This window comes from Leptidea sinapis, chromosome 32, assembly GCF_905404315.1.
Source record: "Leptidea sinapis chromosome 32, ilLepSina1.1, whole genome shotgun sequence".
Lineage (NCBI taxonomy): Eukaryota > Metazoa > Arthropoda > Insecta > Lepidoptera > Pieridae > Leptidea > Leptidea sinapis.
In genome coordinates, this window is record NC_066296.1 from 10012633 (window position 1) to 10034804 (window position 22172).

Here is a 22172-nt window from a genome sequence, read left to right on the forward strand (position 1 = left end):
TTTAGCTATCATTGTTCGGAGTTCGGCACAGTAGACATCTACCGTTATTGCAAACAGATCGGAGATAGCTATAGTGAATAACACCATGCTGAGACCACCAAACAGATACCATTACCTTTTTATTGGTAAGCTTTGCTTTAGGGCACTGTTGCGGAGTTTAACTTGGGGTCATCATTGCATTTTTCGCTTACGGTTTTCGTAAAGAATCCACTTTTCATCGCATGTCACAATTCGCTCCAATACTCCTTGATTTCTGTATCGATTCAACAAGGCAACACAACACGCGCACTTCTTCTTCTTTCTGCAGATCAATCAAATCGTAAGGCACCCATTTTTCATATTTTTTTATTTTATTGATTTGTCGCAAATGAGTCCAATATTGTTGGTAAGGTAACGTTAAACCATGCCGCTTATTCCTGGGTAGTTTGGCTCCGATCGGCTTCCACCGTCTCTTTCAATTCATTGTTATTTACCTGTGTGGGCGGTCTTCCACGTGGTTCATTCTTCAAATCAAAGTTTCCATCACGAAAGCGTTTAAAACCAAAATCGCACGGTGGGTTATTAGCAGTCCCCTCTCCAAATGCAACATTGATATTGCGAGCTGTTTCTGCCGCGTTAGTTCCAGTTAGTTATCAAAAACCACTCGAATTTTTCAAGTACGAGTTTACATCTTTGTGAGACCACAAAAGCTGAATAAAAAAAGCAACTGAACTCGAATGTTGCGTATTGTTTAAAACAGACACAGGTACCATGTGAAACAAGTTTCACTCAAAAATCTCAAACCGTAAAGGTTCTATGTCAATTCGAAGTACCTATTATAAAAAACTTTATCATATGAAAAAATACCGCACCGTGAAGGAGTGCCACTAATCCAGATGGTGGCGGTGATATTTTAAGTAAAAGTGGATTTACGTAAGATATTCCTAATGTGACATCAGAAAATGTCCGACCTTTAAAACGTGTCTATGGGCTATAAGTTCAATGGGGAATAATAAGTGTGGAGTGTTGCCAATTTCAATAATTATTTCTCGATTTTCACAATTAAATTTTCAGGTCTCACATCCCATCTTATATGACAATTTGTTTTCTGGTAATGTAATATTATTCTATTTAACTCATGGCCCGTTCCTTGCAATGTCCGCGTTGATTTCACTCGATATACGGGCTCTTAATTGCAATCAATTAAAAAATATACTCAGTAATTATCGCAGTGGGAGACCCCCAGCTCGATACAATGTGCAAGAGTTACAAAGAATATATACGGTCGTGGTGTTTGTGTAAAAGGTAATTAATGACCGAACCGATCTGGTTTGTGACATGTAACATTATCACAGCATGGTCTTTGATTGACGGCTGATCTCCAAGTAAATATTGTTTCTGATGTTCCGATGTCACAAGTCCAAATCAGATGAAGGCTTAGTGCCCGCAAGCTCAAAGCCAACCTCAGGTGGTGTTTAGTTGGTAGGGTATGTTCTAAGACACCGGTGTAGTGTATGTTTGTCTGTCGATCATCGGGCTGTATCTCATAAAGCGCTGTACTATATATATAAAAGACGGCTTTCATATAAAGATGGAGATTACAAAAAAGTGTGTGTGTACTTATGTATGCACGCAAGAAGTTATACTTCTATGGCGTAACGAAGCAAAAATCCTCAAAATTATTTATTCCTCCTGCAATTCTACGTTTGTAGAAAGAACAATATTGTAAAAATATTGCAAAGGTGGCTTTGATAATTAATTATTAAATAACGAATACGGCTGTATGGGCCTGAACCCTTTGCCTGTCCTAATAATGGACGAAGAAACCAAAAAAATTAATAACGAATGTCGCAAACGTCAGAAAATTTTAGGAACCAACTTCACCCTGTTACTTTTGTGTTATAGTGATGCGCGCGCATCTTAAAATTTCACTGTCATCATTTTTTTATAACGCGCCTTAAGAAATATAACTTCAAAAGTTTTTTTTACAAAATTATTTTAAAATCACATCGTGTTATATCTTGTGCCATGGTACGGAATCTTAGGATGTAAGTTGGGCTCGAACATGACAGGTTGTTTATGTATGAGCAGTACGAAGAATGGATCTCACAGAACATCACCGTGTGTGTGTTACTGGCCTTTAAATGGAAGTTTGCGTTTTGATGCCACATACAGATAATGAGAAGTATACATATATTGTGTTTGTTAGAAGCCGGTGTTGCGGGATTAGAGTTCAGTAACAAGCATCATGTCAAACAGATTCACTGAACACTTCTACGGTTTAAGAGTAAGTAGCTTAAATTGAGATACAAGCAGTGCCCAACCATACAAACAACGTTAATTTTTCAATGTACTATACATAAGTTCAAAAAATTAAGATTATATTTTAATTAAGGTACTTAAATAGTTTCACTTTTGAATGTCAAAGTTATTTTACCGAAGAATCGCCAAGGCACTAACAAGCGGCGCTCTTTACATACATGACTAGTCATCGTTTTCCACGCCATATTTTTAGATAAGGTAACGACCCGCCCCACATCACGGACACAAGTTATTGCATTTAAGACCAAGAGCACATTGACACACGACTCATAAGATATTTGTTTAAAAAAAAAAATTACAATTTAGTACCAATGCGAAAAGTTAATAAATATGTTCGTATAACACCTACCGCGGTAGAGAATGTTATACAAAAATCAAAACAAAATACATACTTCAGTGTCAAAACAAATACAAAAACAAAAAGGCGATGATACATTAACTCGAGAAAACTTTCATGTTGAATTTCATTTAACGTGGTCGACGGCTTGTGAGCCACTTATTAATAAACTTATATAGGAGACTTGTTATTTCAGATATATTTGTATCTTTTGATTATGAATAGCTACTAAACTAGAATTACGTAAGTATCAGCTAATAAAGATAAATAAAACTATAGAGTTACGTTTATATTATAAAAAACAGTATGTAATAATAATAACATATGCAACTACAGGAGTTATTGCAATACCATTTTTTTATGAAAATAAGGGACGAGACGAGCAGGACGTTCATCTGATGGTAATTGATACGCTCTACCCAATACAATGCAGTGCCGCTCAGGATTCTTGAAACACCCAAAAATTCTGAGCGGTACTACGTCGTCGTCACCTTGAGACATAAGATGTTAAGTCTCATTTGCCCAGTAATTTCACTAGCTACGGCGCCCTTCAGACCGAAACACAGTAATCTTTACACATTACTTGCTTCACGGCAGAAATGGGCGCCGTTGTGTACCCATAATCTAGCGGGCTTCCTGTGCAAAGGAACCTCCCACTGGTAAAATTATTATTAACTAGTAGTGTTCAAGAGAAAAATCTCGTCGCGCATTGTATCTTTATCTAACTACAGCTTAAAACATAGACGTAAGAAAACAATGTGGGCCACGACAAGTTTTAGAAGAATATGCAATAACTACGTATCTGTTATATGAGATGCTAGCTGACCCGGCAAACGTTTTTTTGCAACAAAAATAATTTTTAGAGTAAGACCGTTTCTTGGACATTGCAACATTACTTTATTTTTTTTAAATATAAGAAGTTTCTAAAACAAACGTACTCCTTATTACATCAGCTACCTGCCAATAAAGGTCCCGTCAAAATCGGTCCAGCCATTTCAGAGATTAGCCGGAACAAACAGATAGACAGCCAAACAAAAATTGTAAAAAATGTTATTTTGGTGTAAGTACCGTATACATATTCATTTACATGTAGTAAAAACGGTTATTTCAATATTACAAACAGACACTCCGATTTTATTTATATGTATAGATTTAGAGTTATAAACAAGTTATAATTCATTAATTATTATCTGAAGTATAACATGTGCTACGCACCTTGAGGTTTTTGTTATTTATTATTTCATAGAGCACATCACGAATATCTCGTTACAACATAGCCAATTTATAACTCTACTATTTAGGTTTCTATAGTTATAATACAAAGAACAGTCAGAGTTCATACATATAATGTTATGTGCTGTAAAGGTATCAACACACAGCCGACTAGATGGGATAATATGGCGAATTAGAATATTTCTACTAATATTATTATAAGCAAGACAGTGTGTGTAAAAATTATTGTTATGATTATTAACACTATGTTCATAAAAAATTAACAGCTTTTTAATAGACAGTTGATATCAAGAACTGAGTGTTGAATAATTCATTAATTTAGTCCCATCACCTTTGTTACGTATCTCTTCCGGGGGTAATACGTTACAACAGCCGACCAATCACAGCGCGTCATTTCATGGGACGAGGGTATAAAAGAGCTACTTCCGGCTCATTTGATTCAGTCTCGTGTCAGATTTTGGCGAAATAACACGTCCTGAGGATGCCTCGTGTAGAGGCGAAACACGTGTCGAATTGTTTAGAAACAAATATTGGCGGAATTAACACTAAAGAAAACTTAAATCATTTGTATAATTAATACTTTTATCACTCATTCGAAAAGCTCAAAAGAAGTGCCACAACTAACTGATCTCATTTCTTTAATTTTAAGATCAAATAAATTTTTTGTTATCTCTCCAATTAATTCAATTTAAGCTTTGTTTTTCATAGCTACATACATTTAAAAACTTAAGTTAAGTTGACAGGACAGATGGAACAGGACGCTTCGTTGAAATTTACTAATACTTAATTGCAAATAAAAAATTTCTTTTTTAACAGTATTGCGAAGTATAATAACTACTGATGTATGATTGTTAAATTTAACTCGAAGCAAATATAAAATTATTTTGTAATAAGTTATTTGCAACTACTCAATTAATAAGTCGAGTTATGAGCATATTAAGTTAGCTAGCACTGCGTATTTAGTAATTAAAAATGTTAGTTAATAATTAATTATATCTCTGTACAAGTTATCTCCTGTTAAGTTATCATTTATAAAGTATTACTGTCAAATAAACAACAAATAGCGAAGAACATATTATGTGTATAAAAACATGACGCGACTTATTAACTACTCGATGATATTACTATAACAATTTAATGAGGTCAATATTTCATAAGACAATTTTCATTATATGCAATTATTTAATTCCGGTACACTTGACCTGTAAATATTTATCTACTAAGAAAATTTATATGTCAGTTTTTGTAATTCGATATCACATTTTTAAATAAACGCACTTTTTCAAAAAAAAAAACTTATTGTGCATTTTTTTAAGTATTGGTTTTTCATCAAAATGATTTGAGTTTACTTTAGTGTAAATTCCGACAATATTTGTCTTTAAACAGTTCGACACGTGTTTCGCCTCTACACGAGGCACCCTCAGGACGTGTTGACTCAAGCGAGATTGTTGATAATTATCAAATGATTTAAATAATTATGGATTTCCGCAAAGTACTTCAATAAATTTTATTGGTTTTTCAACATTCTTTTGCTTGCCTATTTATTTTACCGAATAAATACCGCAATAACATGATTTATTATTCTCTAACAAAAGATTTACAGAAATAATATAGAATCAGGCCATTATAATTTATAAATAATAACGGTTCAGTCTGCGACCCAATCAAACATCTTAAGATTGACGTATGAAACGGACACATCCGTTTTGCCCGTCGGCTTTGTGGTGTTAACTTAAGGTGGATTAAAATTAATGCAAAATTGATATTCACTCACCGTGATTGATAAAAATATACTAATTAAAAATGAACCAAACACATAAAGGTAAAGTTGCGGCATTCCTTGCTCTGGCCCGTAACAAATATAATATAATACTATTTTTACCCAAATTATCTTGCCCCAAACTAGGCATATCCTATCCTATAGGTACAAGACAACGATATATTTAATACAATATACATACTTAAACATACATAAATAAGTATAAATATCCATGACTCGGAAACAAACATCCATATTCATCATACAAATGGTTGCACCCACCGGGGTTGGAACCCGGGACCCCTAGCTCAGTAGGCAGTGTCGCTGACTACTGGGCTATAAGGTTCGTCACTAAAGAAGAGTTTATTTGTTTGTTTGATTGCGAATCTCTGGACTTACCAGTTGGACTTCAATTTTTTTTTATTCGAGAGCTAGATAAATTTGGAAGTGTATGTCTACCTACCATTAGGCTATGCCTCGCGGCTAGGCTTACAATGTTTTTTAAAGCACGTCAGCAGAAGAATTGATTCGCGTGCGCTGGCATGCTTGCATTGCTAATACGAAAATGCAATGATGTACAAGAATAATGGTGATCTAAAATATAAACTTAATATTCCTACGACTCGGTTAAGTAGAGTTAGTAAGTCTTTTAATTGGCCAATATGCTTTTACAATATGATCCCAAAATATTACAAAACAAAAATATTACGAAATTAAAAAAAAATACACTTTTATGTGGCAAAGTTTACTTTGACATAATGAAAATCTTATTGATTGACAGATTGGTAACGAAGCGACTGCCCTCAGGCTGTAAAAATAATAAATCTTATTGAAATGAAATTTTATAAAAAAAAAAGAAGCCCACTGAGTTTCTTGCACCAGTTTTTCCCATGTTCCCCGCTACAAAACGTATGTTTTGGTGTTAAATTTTTGACGTTCAATGTGTGATTTATAGTCTTTTTTTGAATAAAAGTACATGAATTTGAATTAGAATGGGTATTTTAAGACAAAAATTATACGCAGTTGAAACCGCGGGCGTCGATAGTTAAGTTACTTACATAAATAATAGTAACTAATATTTGACTCTTTGAACTGTCAGAAAACTGAATATCAGAAAATAATTTTGATACTTTTAAATATGAGAAATTGTCTCCGAAAGCACAAATATGCTAATAAAATTTGATTAATATTTTTCAATTATTTGAATTTCAACACGGAAAACTAATTGAGGTTTTAATTATTACAAAATGAATATCGATAGAAATCCCGTAATGATTGGCAAAGAAATTCGTGTTATTTTATCTATTTGGATCGATTTTTGAACCACAACCACAACAATAAAAATCGATTATTTTAATCGTTCAACAAATCGATAGTGGTGTCCGCAATTAGCGTCACAAAACGAAAGAGATAATCTTACAGATTACATCTATCACACGAAGCAGTACATGACACGTTCTTAATTATCAGATCGTAATTTGTTTACTTTTTATTTCCTGGTAAAGCTCGCATATACCGTGAGAAATTGGATTACTATCGCTTGCATGACAGCCGATGATTGAATATACTCACATATAAGTTAAATTGTATGTCAGGATTCAATGCATGGCGAGCAATTGTTCAACACTTATAACACAATAACGGGTACCGATCTTAGTACATCGATATCTGAGTTCGGTGGTCACGTCACTATTTTCTAAAATAATCGATGTTAATCGGTTGCAGGCGTGTAAGTCGTTCACGTACCGTTTCACAACTGGCTAAGTATGGCTAGTCTGCTAACTGCTAGTAGCCCGCCGCGGGCTGTCTCGAGACTCGAGGAGGCTGTGACCGAGGTATTAATTCATGATTTGAGATAACTGAGTGCAGACATGGAGCTTACTGCCGTGGGATCGATACGTCGATGATTTTGATCGAGATTCGGCAATCGACACGCGTGGCGCGATACTGCGGTTGTTGTGTTTATGTCTTCCTCGCCGGATGCCTCGCCATCAGGATGGATAGGTCAGGATTGGAATTTACATTTCAGCAGCTTACGTGGCAATTTCATTGAATCGGATTTTAGTTACAATTTCATAAGGTTTTATTTTACGCGAAACATTTAGTTTCAATAAAAGCAGAGTGAAAGTCTCGGAAAAAACAGGCAGAGACAAAATAAACTTTTTAAGAAAAACGATTACTTGAAATTGTTTAGGATGTCTATTAACGCACCATCAAAGCTTCGGAAGCAAATAGCGCTCTGAGAGAGAAGAAACGGCACAAGATAATGAACCAGTATACATTTTAGCGCTTTTTAAATAATATTATCATTATATAAGTATTGCTAAATATAATCATAGTCCAGTCTAGTGGTAAGACTTACTGCTGAACTATTGACATTTAATATACATTGTGTTTTTTTCTGTAGGCTACTAGAATTATAAATCTCGTCTGCTAGCTATGAATATCAGTACTTTGAGCAAAAGGTTGCCCATTTTCTGAACATTTAGGTATTTAATACCTAAATAGTTTTTATATTTAAATATAAACAGTCATAATATTTTCTTCTCTTTCCCAACTTGTATCCAAGTTGGTTTATAGAACGAACAACTTTGTTATGCAGCATGTTAGTGCCGTGTAAAAATTGAATTACATTTAATAAAAAACTGTTATTATGAAATTACAAACGGTGCATTAAAAAAAAATACACATTTATTCTTAAACTGACTTTGAGTATTTATATTTAAATATTTTTTAATGAAAATACGGGACGAGACGAGCAGGACGTTCAGCTGATGGTAAATGATACGCCCTGCCCATTACAATGCAGTGCCGCTCAGGATTTTTGTAAAGCCCAATAATTCTGAGCGGCACTACAATTGCGCTCGTCACCTTGAGACATAAGATGTCAAGTCTCATTTGCCCAGTTATTTCACGGCGCCCTTCAGACCGAAACACAGTTATGTTTACACATTACTGCTTCACGGCAGAAATAGGCGCCGTTGTGGTACCCATAATCTAGCCGGCATCCTGTGCATAGGAGCCTCCCACTGGTACTATATTAATGATGTTTGCAAAAAGTAAATTTTCCAAGCCTCCGGAATGTTATTATTTTCCGCACTAGTGTTTTGTGTTCTTCTCCTGCCTATTATAACTTCAAATAGCATGAAGAAGGTTTGCAATCAACAAGTTTTCTATATAACAATTTTGTATGAATAATGTATGACGAATAACGTAAATAAATAACGAAATAAAAAATATTTTCAATTTAAACATATCATTATGTCATTGAATTGGCCGAATGCATAGCAACCGTTTCCTTGCCATGCCCCCAAAAAAAGAAAATTATTCTCGCAGAATATTTTTTCTTCATTGTTTTTATTGAATTTAATAAATATGAGTTTTGGCAGTCACTGTGATGAATATATTAAGATATTAAAATCTAGCTGACCCGGCAAACGTTGTTTTGCCATATAAATTGGACCGTTTCTTGGACATTGCAATATTACTTTATTTTTCTAAAATAAACGTAGCCTAAGTCCTGCCATTTCAGAGATTAGCCGTAATAAACAGACAGACAAACAAAAATTAAAACAATGGTATTCTTATGTATACATATGTAGTAAAAAACGGTTATTTCAATACCTATTACAATCAGACACTCCATTTTTATTTATATGTATACTAGCTGACCCAGCAAACGTTGTATTGCCGATATTAAAATCGCGATACAAAAGTAATTGTTGATCGTAGATTGAAGTTGTATGTATTTTTTAATGCTGACTCATAATCAAACATATTAAAAAAAATATGTCATAAAAAATTAAAAAAAAAAATCGTGTGGGAACCCTTAACATTTAGGGGGAGGAAAAATAGATGTTGTCCGATTCTCAGACCTACTTAATATGCACTCAAAATTTCATGAGAATCGGTCAAGCCGTTTCGGAAGAGTTCAATGTTTAACACGATGACACGAGAATTTAAATATTAGATAGATGTCATTCCCGGCACGTCCGGAGTTGTCATTTCTACTCGTTCCTATTGTTGAAGACATGACATACTGCACTTGCAATTAAATGTACAATTAATTTATTGATAACCCTATGCTGAAATATAGTTAAATAGATTTATAATTTCCGTTCCCAATATTAGTAACTAAGATTTCATATAAAAATATAAATTTACTATTTCAAGTAAAAAGTGCCTTATTACACGCATTCCTATGCTTTTGTGTATTCGTTGAAATTATAAAATAACGGTTGATTATTCTCATATAAATGCGACTTAGCTGGGTGGTATGAATACCTTTGAGACATGGAAAATGCCTGAATGCTTAGGGTTGTCAATTATGCAGTTGTATAAAGATATAATAAAATTTATCTTTAACATGACCACCGTTCACTGTGTCTCATTATTAATATGTAGTGTAAAGACGAATATGCCAAAAAGGCTGCATTTAGTGATCGACCGACGGTCAGCGCTCACTTCGGTCGAGCTTAGCAGTAACTATAACTATGAATACATATGAACGCGTTCAGTCCAGCGCTGATGAATTGCTACGCGCGTACAGCTACGTCGCGCTGACGGAACTCGTTTGTAGAGCTTGTCGGTCCGGCGTACATCAGTCCGCTGATATGGCGATACATAACTAATATATCGCAATAGCCGAGCGACCGACCGCTGTGTAACATCGATATGAAAAATCGTAAAGAAAAATTAGTGTGCTCGCAATTTTGAATATATTGTACCATTTTCTGCTTCAATTAGGCGTTTTATAATAATTGGACGAACATGATATCTTTTCCGACTTTGATACCGTAATCGTTTGCTTTAGTATGTTCGGTCGCTCGGTCAGCGTCGCACTAATTTATCACCATAGTCAGCGGACTGACGTACGTCGGACCGACGAGATCGACCGACGCACATATTAAAAAGGTTTTAAATAGATTCATTTTTTTCGCTATAGTACACGCGCAATCAAGATCGGTCATGACTGTCATAATACATGTCAAAAGAATGAAAATTTCTGACTTCACAAACTTGTAGACATTATTTTTCCATTCCATAAAATAATATTTTTTTTAATTATTCGTTGTTTTACGCGATAAAGAATAAAAATTGTCGATAACAAAAAATTTTTAAATTTAGATGAACTGATTTTACAATATTAAGTACTAATGTGTATAATATATAGATTAAGAACATGACACGTCATTTCGCTATGACTGCGTGTCAATGTGAATTGAGCTGTAGTACAAAAATTGATTCAATAAAAATAATGTATGATGAACGTATGAGATGTTATTTTTTATGAGTTTATATCCAAAGCCAGCACTCATATACCTTGTACAACAAGTCGTTTGAATCGAACGCTCTATAACACTACTTAATATAGTATTGGAGGTAGAGCGTACGACATAATTACTAGTCGATTTCGGTCGATTCGTTCAAAATTTCGATAACTGCATTATTTAATTTAATATAATTTCTAATAAATAATTTTGTTGGTTAAGTTAGATTTCTGTCATGCTTCTCTATGCAGACTTTCATGGGAATAGAAGGCAACGTACACAAATGAAGGTAACAAATCTTTTTTTTTTAATAATTTGAAATAACATATTTTTCTAAGTTTTCATAGCACCATTGCTGTTTTAAAACCTCCAATATTATTTACCATTTAATTTTAAACCTTTTTATTTAATTTTAACATTTTCCGTCAGCTTGTAAAGCAGTAACCATTTAATACCACAAGAAAGCTCTTTCCACCGCAGGTATAGATGTGAGTATACGTTTCTCTTAGTACTTCTTATGATATACGTATCGCAAATAATGTACCTATACTGTGCATTAGCAATGGCTTCAGCATCACGAAATCTAGTCCAAATAACAAACACAAAAACTATGGTGTAAATATATATATTAATAGACTAACAATAGATTTAAATCTACACTGACGAAAGTAGAAGGCACTCGTTTTAAATATCAAATAATTGTTGAAAATTAAGATAAAAAAACCTATAGATATTATATTCACTGTATGTTTATGGATATAATTATAAAGTTTAACCAGTGTGAGGCTCCTTTGTACAGGATGCCGGCTAGATTACGGGTACCACAACGGCACCTATTTCTGCCGTGAAGCAGTAATGTGTAAGCATTATTCTGTTTCGGTCTGAAGGGCGCCGTAACAAGTGAAATTACTGGCAAAATGAGTCTTAACATTATATGTCTCAAGGTGACGTATTTGGGTTTCAAGAATCCTAAGCGGCATTGCATTGTAATAGGCAGGGCGTATCAATTACCACCAGCTGAACATCCTGCTCGTCTCGTCCCTTAATGTCATAATAAAACTTTAACTACCCCCTTTAACCTTTGATTCGATGCGTTATGTCCGCACGTGGCCGTAGTGGTTAAATACAAAAAGAGATACGTTTACCGTTATCATTAATGCATCTACTCGAAGTTTATCCGTAACTAAAATGTGTGGAATATAAAACTTTATACAAAAAACACACCGACTTTAAACATACATTATAAAATAAGGTAACTAAACATTTAAAAAAAAATATTCTCTTGGTACGACTTTTTGAATTTACGGTAATTACTACCAGAGACCAATTATATTTCCGTTCCGTTCAGTTTTACGTATTAAATTATGTAGTATTTTTTTTCAATTTAAATTGCCACCAACTTCAAAAGGCCAGATTATCACGTAAATAAAATCGAGGGCGGTGACTCGTTCCGTCTTAAAAATAAATAACAATACAGTAGCATTGTCTATGAAAGTTTTAAAACTATTACGAATTTGTCTTAAATCCCACGCGGCGCCCTGCATTATGTATTATCTTGTATTAAAAAACAATTACAAATTTATAAAACCATTTATATAACTCAATCAGAATGCAATAAAAACACAAGCTCCACAAATAGCAAAGACCAGTATGTATTTAATTTTAAAATATGAGATATTTTAAGTCCGTTATGAATAGTGAATTTTTCAATTTACATTAAAAATTATATCAGTTATTTCGAGCAAGCGACCGTTTTATTTACATCTAAATTAATAGTCCACTTTAGTACGAGTACAAAATAACTTGAAATCGTTCTATGTTTCAACCAGAAATGGTATCTCTCGGGAGGTGGATACCATAGTATGGATACGACTCTTTAGTAATTATAAGATGAAATACTTTTTAAATTATTAAAACGCGTTTAATTATAAACGGAATTTTTATTTTACATGCTAAATGGGTCCATAAAGTAAAAATTATTTTCAAAATTGTTATTGTCAAGTTAAGCGCCATTTATTGCTTAAGAGGTAGTATTTGCTTCTTCAATAATAATAATTCAAATACTTCACGTACAATTCATGGGAGAAAGCTTCTTTTGCTAATGGATGTAGTGATTCGGTGAAGCCCATCACATTAAAATGTAAAGATGGATTGTGCACAACAGTGACAACATCATCCATATCCAACAATTATAATTCTCTAAAGACCGATTGCAGGTTTTGGCGTCAGTTTGTAAATCTCTCAATAAAGGTTACAAAAAGTGGATCTGTACTTTGTTGATGGAGTTACGGGTATGGACATCTTGTGTGCGAGTAAAGCCCATGCCCCTCCATTGATGGTAAATATAATGAATTTACAAGACCATATAATACCCTCATGAGTACCACAGGGGTCCATCCTAGGTCCGCTTTTATATAACGCTTACCTATTTGATATTGGAAGTTGCTTCCACCTTGCACAGTATTTAATGTTCGCTGACGACACAAAAATATTTGTCAAAATACGTTCACTTGACGATTGTCATAAACTACAACATGACCTAAATGCCTTGACAGAATACTACGCAAGGAACAGAATCATAGTTAATGTTAAAAAGTGCCATCATATTACTCTGACTCGTAAAAAAAATACAATTGAATTTAACTACAAAATTAATGGAGATGTATACCCAGAGTGACTGCGGTTAGAGACCTGGGTATCCAAATCGATGCTAAGTTTTCAATGAATGAGCACGTTGATAATGTAGCAAATATAGCTTTCAAACAACTTGGTTTCATAAAATGAGTGACCCGTTCCTTCAGTAATCTGGAATGTATAAAAGCACTTTACTTTGCGACCGTCCGGAGTATTCTTGAATACGCATGTAATGTCTGGACACCCCAATATATTATACATATCGAAAGGATTGAAACCATACAGAGACAGTTTATTAAATACTTAACTTTTAAAGATTTTAAAGAATTCAACAGTTATGAAGATGCCTGTTCTCACTATGGTATCGACACACTAGAACAAAGAAGGAATAGAAGTAACATGTTACTTCTGCAAGCAATTTTGAGTGGCTCCATCGACTGTCCTAGTCTACTGTCAGCCTTTTCATTAAACGCTCAATCTTTAAGATCGCGTCACACGCGCCTTTTGCATGTTCCCAAACCTAATACAAATTATGCCCAAATGTCCATAATTCCGCGTCTGTCACGAAATTATAATAAACAGTTGTGAAAGACGTCAACCTCAGCATGAGTTTGACGTCTTTCACTTATCAAAAATTAAGTTAAAAACAGAAATAATAAAACATCATCGTAAAAAATTATAATAATAGGTAACGCAACACTCACACACAAACACACACGCACACACACACCACACACACACACTCACACACAAACATACCCGCGCTATTGTAATCTTTTAATTGTTAGTATATATAGTACATCTTTAAGTCTATTCTATTAATATATAATTTCTTTTTATAATTTAAAATTTATGTAACCCTTTGTGGATTTATGTAAAACCTAGGTTAAGATTGTAAAAATAATTGTTGTGTACGCTGTTGATTACTTTAATAAATAAATAAATATTTGTGTCAAACGTAATATAGAAATAACTCCATCTAATTTACTATTTAACAAAAAAAATATTATAGGTAGTAAATAACTTAAGCGAAATAACAATCAAACTCAAGAATGACACGATATGCTCGAGTTGTTAGTTAAACAACACATGCGATTGAAACTCTAACATCGCTTGCTTTTATAAAAATCCTTGGTCGTTTTTCGCTTCTTTCATTTTAAGTAAGTAATGATAACATGTCACATAGAATAAAAGGCAAGACATTTATTTTCTCAAAATAGATTCCTTTATATTTCTTTTTGATGTCATTTCTAATAGATAAATTAATAGGTTAAAAAATTAAATTATCTAATCCTTTCCATACTTTCGTAGCTTGACTCACGCGCAGTTTCTCTAGAGAGGCGTAAATAAATCACTTGTTGACACGTCATATATCTACTGCTACCAATATTGTTTGTATCGCCTTATTTTATAGTGGCACTGTATCGATCATTTATTCTAGGGAACCTCCTGAATATAAACACATAATACGAAGAAACTTGAAAGAGTTGTTCGTTTCGTATCCCGCTGTGAGTTATAGACTTTAGACTTATGTTATTTTAAAATTCTCTTTTCGTTTACATAAATTTTTACGTCATTATATCACACGTTGATTTATCTTTTAGTATAATGTATATTAGAGTTGTTTTTATTTATGGAATACGGGGACACAAGAACGTAATTTGTACACTGTACCGGTACGTAGCGCCGCCATTGCTACAAATAATAATAATACCAATCTTACAAACTAGTTTATGCGCTTTTTGAAGAAAAAACTTCTATAAGCACATTGTGCACTATTGGATTGGGGAAGAAGCATTGTATTCGCGTTAAACAACCACACATGAAGAAGAGAATCAATGACGTTTATTACATATATCTCGTCCCTTATTTTCATAAAAAAAACGCAGTCTGATAGCGCAACGGCCAAAGTGTGATCAAAAACAATCTAAGCACATTTTTCTCATTAGTAGTGTGTCAACTGTCACTGTCCGAATCAAAACTAAACTGAATAAATGTTGTACATGCTCATTGACCAAGAATATTTTATACAAATGGAGTAGATCCTGCAATGTATAAATATAGCAGTCGAAGCTTATTATGGTGTCATTTGTGGCATATCCCTATCCCTAGTTCGGTTTTTAAATGACATATATCTATATGTATAGAACGTCTATATGTATAGAATGGACATAACCACGGAACAGAAAAACCTAGTGGAAGTAGCATGTGGGCGTAAACCTGTCGCCACTATTGTGTACAAATCTAAACCACCAACAAACCTACTCGAGGCTAAAGTGAGACCAGTCAGTCATATTTTATTACATATTATTATTATTATAATTATCTTCTAAAAATACAAATAAGCCTTATTGTGCCATCTAGGATTGTAGAAATCATCGTCGCAATAAAAATATGTCCAACGGAGGGATTTCTTATAATCGGTAATCATAATATTCCGATTTAAATTCGATTACTAATTTTTTATGTGAAAAATTACTAAGATTACTATTTTTTATGTAAAAATTAACCGTAATATTACGACGTATGGTTCATTTACTTTTACGTTTAATCGATGTAAATTATGTTAGAGTAATTATTGTAAACTATAAAAATATCCAATTACTGAACAAGTGCATGCATGTACGTATCGATAAAATTTAGTAGAAATAAATTTTTATTTTATCGGATTTCATTATTGTATGAGTATAGGGCCTGCTTATAGACCCCGCATTGGCCTGTACGTTTTGCACGGTTAAAATGGATACGTACCTCACTTCTTAGTTGCGACAGCTCTTTATTCCACCAGGGTACGGCTTTCGCACCATGGCGGGTTTTGCTGGGACAACTGTCTTCATAGGCCGTTATTACAGCCCGATTTAGGTTCTCTATTGCAAGATTCAGGCAATTTTAGGGCAGCCTGTTGCAGTAGAGATGCTATTTAAGTTTGTGGCTAGCTTTTCCTTGTATTTCAACCAGTCCGTTCTTTTAGGATTTCCTTGTTCTCTTTTCTAACCATGTTCTCCATCTAACTTAAATCGTATGATTCTATGGTCCGATAAAGAGGGTTCAGGGGAAACTGACCACTTACTGATGTGTCTACAGAGGGCAGGAGATGCGATGGTTACATCTAATACGTCCTTATAACTGTGGTTACAAAAGATGGAGTGTAGCCAATATTTATTATTTCTAAATTATTTTTAAGTATAAATTCGAAAAACGATTTTTAAGTTATTTTAACGTGAAGTAACTGTTATAGTAACATATACAAAGTATTAATGGATCCAACTAGCAATTTCTGTATTGCGTGCAATTGACTGACTGACGGACTGACATACACCACTTACACAATCACAAACACACTCCACAAACAGACACGAACTCAAACATACATGCACACAAACATTTACACTTCTTACATACATACAAACATACATACCTACAATCATAAACACATACATACACACTTACATACATTACATGCACTCGTATCTATTTTTTCAAGTCTTTGAGTAAGCAATGTATGGCCGTTTAACAATTTTTTTTACAAAAAACAATATAATAAACAAGCAACAATTTGGCTTTCAAAAAAACAAGTCGACAACATTAGCTGCATTTAAACTGGTTAACAAAATAGCAGAAAATATAGATTCAAAAAAACCAACGTGTGTAATATTTTTTGATATGAGCAAGGCTTTTGACTTTGTATCACACACCATCTTGTTGGATAAGTTGGAGCAAAATGGCATTAGAGGACCAGCTCTTAACTTGATGGAGTCTTACTTAAAAGACCGTAAGCAATGTGTAGAGATCAATTCTATCGACGAAAAGGCTACTATAATTGCCCAACAATCAAACTTTAAATTAAATAGATTTGGTTGCTCCGCAAGGAAGCGTCCTTGGACCGTTATTATTTTTAATTTATATCAATGACCTGCCTAGTGTGACAAAAAATTACTGTTATTTATTCGCCGATGACATATCAATAATTATGTCATGTAATAATAAAAATGTGATTGATATTTATGAAAGTGAAATTAATACAGTGGTAAATTGGCTAGAGGATAATAATCTTCAAGTTAATATTAAAAAAACCTCATTTATGCAATTTAGTTTAAGTAATCGCTCTAATAACTATAACCTTAAGATAAATTATACAAATACCCAAATAGAAGAAGCTCTGCATGTTAAATTTTTAGGAGTACTTCTAGATAAAAATCTAAAATGGAAAGAGCATGTAGACATGGTATGCCAAAAAAATTGATAGATATATTTATGTGTTATATAGATTGCGTAAAACGGCTTTACCAAGTACAGTCCTGGCAGCTTATCATGGTTATGTCGCATCAGTACTTCGATATGGACTCATCTTGTGGGGAAACTCTAGCGAGGCTAATAGGGCTTTCATAGCCCAAAAGAGATGCTTAAGAGCTATGACAGGAGCTTTTTACTTAGATTCGTGTGAACCACTGTTTAAAGAATTACGTATTCTTCCATTTCCCTGTATGTATATATACGAAATATGTATCTTTCTCAAACAACATGACCATTTATTTACAAAAGCGAGATATATTTATCCGAGAAATACAAGAAACGGTGACAGACTGGTCCAGCATCCTACGGAAAATGTAGCTATGTCATGTGTATAAAAATATTTAATAAACTCCCTCCAAGCTTACGCGTATTACCCGTCCAACAATTTAAAAAGGATCTTTTTACATGGCTTATAGATAAATGTTTTTATTCCATAAATGAAATGTTGACACATTAGGTTAAATTAAATTGACTTTAAAATATATATTAATATAATAGTCTTTAAATAATGTTACTTCAAAATAATTGTTATAATTTAAATTGACCTAAGTGCTTAAAATATAGAGTTTGTTAATGTTAATTATAATAATAACTAGAATTTTGTTAATAATAATTTTGCATGCCAGAAATGGCCGATAGCATTGATACATTAAAACTATTTACGGTATTGTTACATGTTTTCTAGCAAAGTAAAGGATTTATTTATTTATTTACACAAAACATCACCACACTCGCCGGCGACTGTGTTCTTCTCATCTTTCATCTTCATTTCATCTTCATCTTCATTCTCTCTCCTTCCCAAAAGCACTCAGCCGGTCCGAGGTTCGAGTCTCCTTAGGAGACGCCCCGCGACTGTTGTTGCGTAGTCTTTGCGGCCTCCACGGCCCACGTCCTACTTCGCTGTAAAAGCCAGGGCTAACAGCATAGAGGAGGTTTTAGTCGGTATGTGGTGTCCGCTTACGCGGACACTCGAGTCCGACATATTACGCCCCGTTTCGGGGCGTAAATACGTAAATGTATTTCCTCCTCTCAAAAAAAAAAAATACGTGCAATTGATATGCATAGTGAATATTTACTTTAAAAAAATAGAAACGGTTAACGGATCAATTGGAGAATATACCCTTTCAAACAAAAAAGTAATTTTGATTGGTACATGGCGGAAATATTTTTTTTATGGAAAAGGAGGACCAACGAGCGTACCTGGTGTTAAGCGATCACCGCCGCCCACATTCTCTTGTAACACCAGAGGATCACAGGAGCGTTGTCGGCCTTTGCCGGTTTTTGACTTTCAATAGTGACATTATAAACTATATTGAATAAAAATAATATATTGAAACAAAGTAATAGAGAAAATAACTAAGAAGTGTCAACTCCGAATGCTCTGCCCCCAACTGAATCGCTTCTTCCCATTTCCCACTCATGTCGCCTTTTTATCGCGAAGATGAGAATCTTCTTGTTCATATAAGTATGTAGAAACTTATATTTATTTCACTTACTTATTTCGTTCATAGACAACTTAAAACCATTTCCACTTATTCCAATAACAGTTTTAACGGTAGTCAGCCAATTTTTCTTAAAGCTTCGATCTTGCTTGCTTGTTGTACCTACCTCTCGAAAACCCTCGTAACAATACCAGTCCTACTGAATATTTTATTAATTTTGCTTAGGACTCGTTCAATATCTTTATCGGACGATCAAAGTTTAACACACTGTCGTGAACTAGACATGTACGCAATATAAGTGAACTGTAAACATCACGAACAATAATAACTCACATATTTGAGTCGTATCGCAGACATCAAATCAAATTTAATAAATCCAATTACGCTTATCTTACTTGTGACAAATTGTTGGCCGTAATAGAATCGTGGAATTAAATTAATTTAATGTTTACTCTAGAGTACTGGCAGAAATATGGGGATTTAACTAGGGCTGTCACTGACTATGTTTCAAAATTGTAAAATATTAAGTGCAAGTAATATGGACACTAATTTAAATGGTATACTCTCATGGTATGTCCCTATTATGATTAGTTATAAATAATGATCTATTATAAATGATGATAACAACATTGGATCCCGCATTGGATAAAATATTGATAGCATAGAGATAGAGATGGGTGGACAATAAATGACTGAAATGACTTTGGAATCATATACAATAGAAACAATTTAAAAGGGCCTATGTCAAACGGTATACGGTGACAAGCTGAGGTACATTTAAAAAAATAAGATATTTTTTAAAAGAAGAAGAAGATTTAGTTTATTTTTAATAATAATTCTTAATCAAGATTAATTAATTCTTAATTTTGTAAATAAAGGCTAAATTATGTATAAATGATTCTCATAATATAAAGTATTGAAATATAAATCACCAAAGTGTTCACGTCTAAATCCTGTATATATATTTTTGTAACATAAAACCTTCGATATTAAACGCGTAAACCTTCCTTCTGTGATTCCTCTGGTGTTGCAACAGAATGTGGGCGGCAGTGTTCACTTAACACCAGTTGACGCTGGTGTTAAGCATTCTTCATTAAACGAAGCATATGATGAGGAACTGATGGGAAAAGAAGTTGTGATATAAAAGAAGAAGAATTTAAAAAGCTGAATCAACTTGAATCGGAGATCATCGATGAGCCAATGCTAGCTTATATTGGACGAGCTACTAACTATCTATATATCTAATATATAAAGTTCTCGTGTCATGGTGTTAAACTTTGAACTCCTCCGGCTTGACCGATTCTCATGAAGTTTTGAGTGCATATTGGGTAGGTCTGAGAATCGGACAACATCTATTTTTCATCTCCTTAAATGTTAAGGGTGGTCCACACGAATTTTTTTTTAATTTTTTGACATTTTTTTTTTAATTTGTTTGATTATGAGTCAGCATCAAAAAATACATACAACTTCAAATTTTCTACGATCAACAGTTACTTTTGTATCGCGATTTTAATATCGGCAATACAACGTTTGCTGGGTCAGCTAGTATAATATAGATTTTTTAATCAGTTAATTGTATTTGATAGACTTGGTGACCCTGTTTAAACAGAAACGCAATAATATTACACTAAATTAATAATTATAAATATTTATTGTGTTCTGTAAAGCAATTTATTTTACATTTTTATTCAATTTACGAAGTGAATAATAAATAGGAAAATAAACTCTATAATTTATTTGTAATACTTCTGTATTATTTATCTTTGCTCTATTTTGATATCTCTGCTTATAATTATGAAGCTCAGAATTCAATAATACAAATTGTGGTTTGTATGGGAAGGTGGAAGGGCTGTGAAACCTGATTGAGGGACCAGATTCTCTCTAGATTGAGGCCTTTTAAATATTTTTTAAACTTTGACTTACTCGTGTACGTAGGTAACACTGAAAATGTTTAGAACTGGCCAGTTAGAAACATTGCTTATGAAAACTATTTTTTAATTTCAATTTTAGAACTCTTTAGTAACCTAATGTAGTATATTATAGCATTCATTTGTCTTTTGTTTTTGTGAATTGGCGGCAAATCTAAAACTCTTGTTACACGTGAAAATGAACCTAACGCGAGAAAATTTTCGGTCAATAATTTATCATGACTCGTAGTGGGCTTACTCAACAACAAAGCTATGATAGGCTGCGATTAGCATTTCTTAATGAAGCCCCATCTCGTGCCACTATTTACAATTGGTTTTACGAGTTTAGGCGTGGACGTAGCAATCTCAATGATGATCCGCATGAGGGACGTCCTTTAACAGCGGCTACTGAAGAATACATCAGTGCTGTGCGACGCATGATAGAGGAAGATAAGAGAGTGACCTATCAGCAGATACGAGCAAGCCTAGGCATTGGTATGAGTCAAGTTCAAAAAATAGTACACGAATATTTAGGCGTTAAGCTTTATACCAAATGGATTCCCTATAATTTAACCGACGACCAGTAACACCTTCGCATGGACTGGTGTCGCCAAATATAAGTTAAACGGTGGTGACTCAAATGCTGTATTTGACATCGTCACAGGTTGCTACGAACCCGAAACCAAAAGACAATCAGCTCAGTGGGTGTTTCTAAATTTTTGGGTTCTGTGATTGATCTGGGAGAGGCTAATTCAGGAATTTATAGAGCGGTGTGGTCACACAGTAAAGGTTTTGAAGGATATTGAAGAGTTCATAATCGCATTCCAGTGTCTTTGCCATCTTATACCGCCAGGAGTTATATTTGCCATAATATTAACATGAATCAACCTTCTATGCAATGTTGCGATAAATATTACTGTAATTTTTTCAATGAAAATGTCTTGGTTTTTTTATACTAACTATCAACGGACGAGCATAGTGCTCACTCGTCTCCAA

At 33.7% G+C, this 22172-nt stretch overlaps 1 protein-coding gene across 1 annotated transcript in view; it reads right to left on the reverse strand.

Annotated features, from left to right (window-relative positions):
- Positions 1-7388, reverse strand: part of LOC126974275 (inositol-trisphosphate 3-kinase A) — a 119727-nt gene extending 112339 nt beyond the window's left edge. Inside the window, exon 1 of the mRNA XM_050821735.1 lies at positions 7203-7388. The gene's annotated coding sequence lies outside the window, so the exon portion shown is untranslated. The remainder of the gene's footprint in view (positions 1-7202) is intronic.
- Positions 7389-22172: the final 14784 nt, after the last annotated feature.